Source organism: Bison bison, unplaced genomic scaffold (genome assembly GCF_000754665.1).
Source record: "Bison bison bison isolate TAMUID 2011002044 unplaced genomic scaffold, Bison_UMD1.0 scf7180017863702, whole genome shotgun sequence".
In the NCBI taxonomy this organism is placed as follows: Eukaryota; Metazoa; Chordata; class Mammalia; order Artiodactyla; family Bovidae; genus Bison; species Bison bison.
In genome coordinates this window covers 1,083,419-1,092,981 of record NW_011494274.1, presented here as the reverse complement: position 1 = coordinate 1,092,981, position 9,563 = coordinate 1,083,419, and positions in this window count along the sequence as shown.

Below are 9,563 nucleotides of genomic sequence, written 5' to 3'. Positions count from 1 at the left end.
GATAGACGGCAGCCCAACAGGCTCTGCCGTGCCTGGGGTTCTCCAGGCAAGAACACTGGAGTGGCTTGCCATTTCCTTCTCTAATGAATGAAAGTGAAAAGTGAAAGTGAAGTAGCTCAATCGTGTCCGACCCTCAGTGACCTCATGGACTGCAGCCTATCAGTCTCCTCCATCCATGGGATATTCCAGGCAAGAGTACTGGAGTGGGGTGGTTATGACACTATATTGTCCTAATGTATGATTTATGAACATTAAGATATGGCTAAATCAAAGTTTAAGCCATCAACTATACTCCAAAATAAACTAAAATTTAAAAAATTAAAAATAAACTAAATTTATACACAGGTATCTGTCTCTACTTATGTGAAGCAACTTCAAAAGACACTATTTCCACCCCCCGCCCATAGATGGACATTTGTGAATCCAGTCCCAGCCAGAATGCAACTGATCCAACCACACCTTAACTCTGAAGATTTTATATTCCAGGGAAAAAAACCTTGCTTGTAACACATAGAGCTGAGTAGAAATCTGACACCAGGTTCATTGGAAACTGGGTTTCTGGCTCGGTAGTAGAAGGATGTGGTTGTCTTGAAAGTCAAGTCTCTGGATTCCAAGACTAGCAGGATCTCTGGAGACCTGGAGGGGATTTAGTCATTTCTATGATCACCAGAACCACTGGAAGAATGGAGACACTGATTTTATTCAGCTGGGGCTGGCAGAAAATGAAAATGCAATTCTGCTTTATGTCATACGGATGTGAAAATGTGTTATTTAGACTATGAAAACCAAATCTTTTCCATTTGCACTATATACAGAACAGGAAAAATATTCTTTAGGGAATTAAGAATAACATCAAAACTCCCTGAAGCCCAGATTCATTAAATATTGAGGATACTGCATTGTAACACAGGAATGGATTATTCTGATGAATGTGAAATCAACTGTTTTGACAAGCCTACATTAATTTTCATCTTCCCAGGGTGGAGTGGGTCAAACTGTAACTGAAATTAGTAATTTGAGGCTATTACAAAACAGTCAACCAACAGTATTCAAGCAACAAATTTTCCTAGAAATGTCTGTGCCATGACACAGTATAGTGTTGTGGTTGCTTAGGTCCTGCATCTTCTTTTCAGCCAGCAGTTGTGAGACCTTCATGGGAAAAACCCAATTAGTCTTCAGTTTCCTCTTTTTCAAAAATAGGAGCAACTCCTTGAAAACTGTTGACAGGAAAATGGGATTAAAGTAGAAGAAGGTATTTTGCATAATGTCTGACACACATTAAGTGCTCATAAATGTTGAGAGTATTGTTTCCTTTTAAAGTTGGAGGAAATAAAATGATAATGTTGGGTACCACAGTGGAATTTATCACCACCAATTTTTCTTTCCCCAAAGTGTTTCTTCTTTGATCAATGCCAAGAATTTCAACTGAATCTTAGAACACAAAGAACAAAAGTAAGATAAAAAATGAAACAAAATTATTCTTCCATTTTACACTAGGAAAAAAAATAAACACTTCCAGCATAGACATTTTGAAGAGAAAGTGTTGAATAAATTGGATACTGTCTAAAAGGAAAAAAAGAGGTGATATTCTCATTTAGTTTATACAAGTATCCAATCATGCATTGATTAAGAATTTTGAAATTCCAAGAATCATACAAACTGGTTTGATCAAAATGATTTATTTTCTACAAAGATATGGGAATGACTGGAATCCAAAGGCACGGGTGAGGCTGGGCATTAAAAATTAGAAACTCCAACACTATCAGCAATCTGTAATTTTTTTTTCCTTCTGCTCTGTGTGTCTATTTCTTTGTTCTTAATCCATCTCACTTCCTTCTTCATCTTAGGGTCTGTCTCTCTGTTTTTGGCTGCTTCTTTGACCGAAGTTGTTAAAATAATGCTGTCTATAGCTCTCTGGTTTTCAACTTGGAGGCAAATATCCCCAGGAAACATTATCCTTTATTTATTAATGTCAGTACCAAAAGTGCCAGGGAAGGACTCTGACTGGGTGATAAGAACCCACCCACTGGATCTTTAGAGTACACTATGCTGTAACGTTGGAAGGAGTCACCTGAAAAGATGGAAAGGTGAAAAGGGATCTTTTCCCAAAAGAAAGCTAATACTGGGTTAACAAAACAGAAGTGTACACTTCAGTATACATCCATATCCAAATAAATCACATATATACAGAGGTATATGTATGCATTGGTATATACATTATATCATGATTCAATAAAATAATAGCTGGATAGACTCTTGGAATACCCCCAAAAGATTTGCATTTTAATACTAGTGGGCTAGTGAGCAAAATATATATTTATTCTGGTACACAGATGGAACTATCCTACTAGTATAAAAAAGTATACATTTGATTCTATAAAATAATGTTAAAAATGCAGAAAATCTGCCAATGACAACATTGCACATGGTAGTTATCTTTGTTACATTACAGATTTGTCCATGGCCACAAATATATTTTGGACAAAGTAAATGCAATATTCTCATTCTAACTAAGAGAAAAAATTCCTTCATGATACAGAGTGACAAATTTGATGATATATGAGGACAGTGTACATATATAAAGCCAGCTACTTAATGTCAGGTCAATGAAAAAACAACATAATTTTGGGATCCAAATAAGGTCAGAAAAAACACTTGTACTTTGAGGATCAGTCGTACTCATGTTTAAATGCTTTATGCTATACAACAAATACTATTCTGACATCTTCACATGGAAATATATTTATCATAACCCTTCCAAAACCACAAGCTATTTCTTGATCTTTGCTCCTTCCAACCAACTTGCTCTTCCAACAGTGTCTCCAACTTAAAAAGGAAACTCTCTTATTTTCTTGTCTTAGGCAAAAAAACAATGACCTGTTTTCTTAGACATTCTACATCCAATCCATCACCAAACTACATATATTTTCAAAACACATCCTGAATCTCAAAACTTCTCTCAATTTCCATCATAAAAACCTACATCCAAGTATCATAATCTCCACCTGGAATATTGCAAGAACTTTTTAACTGATCTCTTTGCTTTCATCTATATATCTCTATAACCTGTTTTCAACAGAAGCCAGAAGATGATGTCTGCCTTTTGCTCAAAGGCAGCCAATGCTTCTCTTGTCATTTATACCCAAATCTCTATGACAGCCTACAAAGCCATATAGAATCTATACCGTCTCCCAATTCCACCTCCCTTGACCTTTCTGGAGGTGATTATGTCAATCTCCTACTGTTCTCCCCTTGAATTACTCCATTCCAGCCACACTAGTTACTTGACTGTTTTCTCTATGTATTTATTTTTAATTGACACGTAATTGCTTTACACTATTGTGTTCGTTTCTGCCACTGCTCTTCTCAAAAACACCAGGCACACGTGCACCAGAGGACCTTCGCATTTGCTAACCTCTACCCAGCAGGCTTGGATCTCTATGTGGTACAGCCCCTCCTTTCTCTCATTTGTTGCTCAAAGGCTACCCCCTCAGCAAACTCCAAGTTCATCCCATTTAAAAGTCTAGACCTCCAGCTCCTTATTCCTATTCTCTGATTTATTTTTCTATATTGTATTTATTCCCATCTGACTCACTATTATATATTTTATGCATTTATCTGGTTATTATCAGTATCCCTCTCCCCAGTAGAATGCAAAGTCCCTGAGAATGAATATTTTGAAAATTTTGGCAACTGTTGTATCATTAGTGCCTAAGAATGACTTGACACAAAGTGAAGGCTCTATAAATATGTTTGCATGAATAAACTGATTATTCAGAAAGAAGGGGTAAAGCTGAAAAATCTGTAATTGGACAAGACACAGTGTGTTGGCATGGACACTATTAATAGCACAGAGGCACTGGCATTACAAACCATATTTCTCTTATTGCCATGATCAATACATTGCTTCTCATCAAGTGAATGGCCAAACTAGAATAACTATTATTCTGGGATAAAATGACCAGCTTCACAATCAATTGCTCTTACATGCATTGCTCAATTCACCTTCCAAAGAATCTTAAGAGCAATATAGGGCCATCTCTGTGGAGTAAGGGATGGCAACCCAGTTTAGTATTCTTGTCTGGAGAATTCCATGGACATAGCAGCCTGGTGGGCTACAGTCCATAGGGTCACAAAGAGTCAGACACAACTGAGCTACTAAAGCTTGCTGGCAGTAAAGTGGTGTTTTCAAGAACCTCACTGTATTTATTGAGATTCTAACATGTGCTGAAAACAGAGCTTGAGGAACAGATACACAGAAGGACACAGCAAGTTTCATGGCTACAAAGAGTCTGAGTGTCTGAGGATGGCATGTTCTGGGAAATGTAGCATGGTATATTATAGACAGCACTAGAATGAAATTTGAAAACGTCACCAGATGTTACTTTCTGTTGCTCAAGATCACACTTTCATTCAATAGCAAGAGAGAAGCAAAAGTGTGTATGGAAGTACAGAAAAGATACTGTTACTTTTAATTCAGTAATTTTGATTATGGGCTTCCCTGGTGACTCAGTGGTGAAGAATCTGCCTGCCAATGCCGGAGACATGGGTTTGAGCCCTGGGTTGGGAAGATCCCTTGGAGACGGAAATGGCAACCCACTCCAGTATTCTTGCTTGGGAAATCCCATGGACAGAGGAGCCTGGTGGGCTACAGTCCACGGGGTCGCCAAAGAGTCAGACATGAATTAGCTACTAAACAACAGTAACAGTTGGGAATATAGGTGTTAACAGTGTTTCTCAAAATATGGTGCTGTGCATTATTATCTAAATGAGAAATGTCATAAACACATTGAAAAGTGAGAATTCCTGGGCATCACCCCGTAACTACAGAATCAGTGTGTATGAGTTAGGGAAGGACTTAATAATGTACATATTAATAAAGCCCTCCGGGTGATTCACATCCATTTTAAGGTTTAACAACTGCAGAGCTAAGGGAAAATGTGATGCTTAAACTAAAACAAACCATCCTTTAAATCACTTAGTAATAACTGAAAAATTCCTTTGGGGGAAGGAAGTGAAAGAAGAGTCTCAGGAAGAGAGCTTGGACATTTCTACTCTTGGTAAAAGCTTTGTATTACATGTACTTCAACAACTTTCACAATGCAGGTCAAGATCAGAAGTTGACCGTTAAATTTGGCATTTTAAGTGCTAAAGAGAATTGCCTTGGTTATGAAGATCAGCTAAGAACCTAAGTTGTTTAGTCCATGCCCCAAGGTAAAAGCCTTAGTCAATTTTGTAAGAGCTATGTTTTAACAAAAAAGGCATCACATTTACTTCTGTGATAGTATGTAATGCTAGAACAAAACAGATTTTTAGTTACTACACCTTAGAGAGTATTTTTAAAGCCTTCATAATAAATATTATATCTTATTCCAAAATATAGGGTAATTTTAAAGGATTGCTTATAGCAGCCACTTTATCAGATATCACAAAGGTATCGCGGCGGGGGGTGGGAGGAGGCTTGTTTTACCTAATAGAATCTTGAGCATTGTAATATCTAGGAAAAAAAATAATTTTGAAAGTGGAAAACTTTAGTATACAGATACCATTAATAATATACTGCTCATATGTACAATTAATACTGTTAAAAAAATCTGTGAAGTAAATTACAATTAAGCTAAAATGTGTCTCCATTTGGTCTGTTCATATATGAGTCTTCTGCTGCTGCTGCTGCTAAGTCACTTCAGTCATGTCCGACTCTGTGCAACCCCAGAGTTGGCAGCCCACCAGGCTCCCCCGTCCCTGGGATTCTCTAGGCAAGAACACTGGAGTGGGTTGCCATTTCCTTCTCCACTTCTGCTTGCTAGGGACTGACAATTCATCTGGTTTCTTTCTCCTAACTTTGCCTACTATTTTATAACTAGAGGTATGCAAAAGAAAAAACTCACTTGAATTTAACAGTCAGTTGAACTTCAAACATTGTTGATTTCCAGGTTATAACTAGGGGCTGACAAAGTACAACCTGTATGCCAAGTTTGGGCCACAGTCTGTTTTTGATTGCTGGCAATCTAAAAATGGTTTTTATGTTCACAAAGAATTACAAAGAAAAACAAAGAATATGCAACAGAGATCTTAGATGTCTCCCAAACCCTAAAATATCTACCATGTGGCTGGCCCTTTGCAATAAATGTTTAATGGCCCCTTTATTATATGAAAATCCTAAAAAAAATCTAGTGATTAAGTAAATTTCTCTGCTTTTCATGAACAAGTCTGAGAAGGGCTCATTTTGGAATTCAGAAGACTGAAGCAACAGGCTAAAATTAACACAAAGAGAAGCAGTAAATCACAAGGAATACACGATATAGTAATAAAAAAGGAAGAGCCTAAATCAGTATAGTGGAAAGTTGCGGGACCATTTAGTGCCAAATATAGACCATTATCTCTACCAAGTTTCAATGAGTTGGAAGTACTAGCATATAACTAAGACTATAATAATTGATATTAGTGATAATATATAGTAAAAAAAAAAAAAAAAACAAAAACCTGTGACTACAGAATTAGGAGTACGGCTTATAAAGAATATGTTTAAGTCTGTAATGAACTCTATAAAGGTAGGAATTACATCTGTATAATACCTACTCTTACACTAGGTTTATAGAGTTCAATCATGTTTGCTGAGCAAATGAAATAAGAGAGCTTCACCTTTTCACTCTAGTAAAGAAACAGATATTCAAAGGGCGACTTCCATAATGTGGCATCAACTCCCTGGTAATAGTGATATATAAGACAGCACTGTACATGAATATGCACATCTTGCTCCTCAGTCCAGCATCTTTTGTCTTTATTGGGAGGGTTTACACTGTCAGTCACCCAAAGCCTTCCAGTTTTCTCCAATCAGCTTTTTCACTTCTGTCTTTGTATAACTTTTGATAAAATAAAAAGCAAACAAAATATATACACACACACATAATATTGTCCCTTCTTCTGTATCTCATTATGTCTAACCTCTAAAATTTCTCAGTTATGTCTACAGTAACCTTATATTGCCTAATGTCAAAATGTTTTAACAGATGATAGAAAATCCTCTCTTGAACCCCTGGCTCAGCCACAGGGAAGAATCTGTGCTAGTTGGGTAACGGGGATTTCTGAAGTTTTCTTAAGGGCCTATGATACCTAAGAAATATGAACATGGGAGACTTATTGTAGCATAAAATTCTGCTCAAAATGATACAAGCTATACAATGAATTAAAACTAAAACTGGCTCCTCCCACATTTAAAAATATATTTCACTGTTTAATCCTATCACTTTTTTCTTACCACTCTCTTTTGTAATACTTGAAAACCTTTCAGTCACAGTACAAAATAATGATTAGAAGGCACAGGGATTTAATTGGATCACACAGAACTTGAAAGGTCATAAATTACTATAGTACCATTTGGATGCTTTCCAAGATATAGGATATGACACTATTTTTTAATCAGTAAAATAGGGGAAAAAATAACCTAAAATTTCAAAAGGAGTTGAGTAATCAAAATGAAAGAGTTTCCTCATACAAGGTTGTCTTGTACAATTTTTAAAAAGTATATTTACCATAATGACATAATGCATTCAAACATAAATGGCATTTAAATAACACTACAATGGGTATTATAAGTAAGATTATCTACCACCAATACTTTTGAAAGAGGCTAAATAATGTGTTAAATAACTTTCCTTACTATCCAATGTGTTTACAATCTTAATTACTAGTAAAAAATAAAAGAAAAATGAAATGAATGTTTCAATAACTTCCGATTAAATGAATAGGTTTCAGCTGTGTCCGTCTTAGCACTGAATCAAGAGAAAAGAGTGTGTGTAAAATACTCTAAATAAAACTGTATGTATTCATTATTTGCATTAACTAAAGAAATGCTCTGGGAGTGATTGAACAAGACAAATTATACTTCTATTATCAGATGACATAGTAAAAAAAAAAAAAAGCTAGACTGGTGAGTAGAGCCTTGATCTCCTAGGATCTTCTACTAATTAGGAATATGATTTTAGGAGTCACTTCAACTTTAGAGCCTGTGGTACAGATTCACCCACTGTTAACTTGTGTGTGAATTCCTATTATATAGGCTGTATATTTAGGTTCTAGCATTTTGTGTCAAGATATATAGTTATACGGGACTATAAAATGGTCATCAAAATAGACAGCCTCTTCTTCCTAAACACACACTAGATTATATTTCCTATTTATGTAGCAATTATGGGTAACCATTAGACTGAGCTTTAGACAACGGAATATGAGTGAATATAATATATGCCCATAAAATTCTCCACTTTCTCCCTAGCTGGCAAGGAGATAACCATGGCAATCTGGAAAGATAGTAGCTGAAGATAGTGTGATGGAGGGCTCCCTTGTGAAACCATTCACCCACCTAAGATCACAACCTGATCTTAACACAGTGAAACTTTCAGTACTTTTGTTTTAACAGATAGCACTATCTTAACTGGTATCCTATTTTGCTCAGGCTGCCACAATTAAACTTCACAGACCTGGTAGTTCATAAACAGTAGAAATTCATCTCTCACAGTTCCAGAAGCTGGAAGTCCAAGACCAAGGTCCTAGCATGGGTGCATTTTGGTGAGGGTCCTCCTCTTGGTTCAAAGAAAAAGGTTAGGGATCTTCTTGGAGCTTATTATTATTATTATTTTGATTGTGTGGGTTCTTCATTGCATCACACAGGCTTTGTTGCTCCATGGCATGTGGGATCAAACCCACATACCCCACATTGGAAGGCAGATTCTTAAACACTGGACCACCAGGGAAATCCCAGGAGCTTATTTTATAAAAGCACTAATCTTGTTCCTGGGGGCCCCACTCTCCCAATCACCTCTCAAAGGCCCACCTACTAATATTATCACCTTCAGGGGTTAGGGTTGCTACATGAGGATCAGTGGGTGCATGGTGGCAGGGACGCACATTTTTAGTCTAAAGCAACTAGTACAATTATACTTTGAAAGGGATCTTGTGTCACTGGAGACTAAGGATGCCATTCACTGTACCAGTTATGGAGAGCATTGAGTTTTGTAAGTGGATTTCAGAAATGCAAGGGAGAACATCTGGTCACTATAGACCAGGAATCATACCATTTTTCTGGCTGCCATATGGTAGAACCACAAGCTAGATAAACCACCTATGACCCTGCACTGTCATTTCAGGCTAGAGCTTATTTAGGTAATGAAGATTCTGGGTCAGGGTCAGAGTAAGGCAGACATAGTAGAAGTGGAACATCTACACTTTCTAAGTTAAACCATATATAACATGAGCATTCATTTCCTTTCTGCTGTCTCTTGATATTTATTAGTACATTAATTCTGACTTTCAACTTGATGCAGGTGTCTAAGGTATATCTGGTCCCATTATTTCATGGGAAATAGATGGGGAAACAGTGGAAACAGTGTCAGAATTTATTTTTTGGGGCTCCAAAATCACTGCAGATGGTGACTTCAGCCATGAAATTAAAGACGCTTACTCCTTGGAAGGAAAGTTATGACCAACCTAGATACCATATTCAAAAGTAGAGACATTACTTTGCCAACAAAGGTCCATCTAGTCAAGGCTATGGTTTTTCCAGT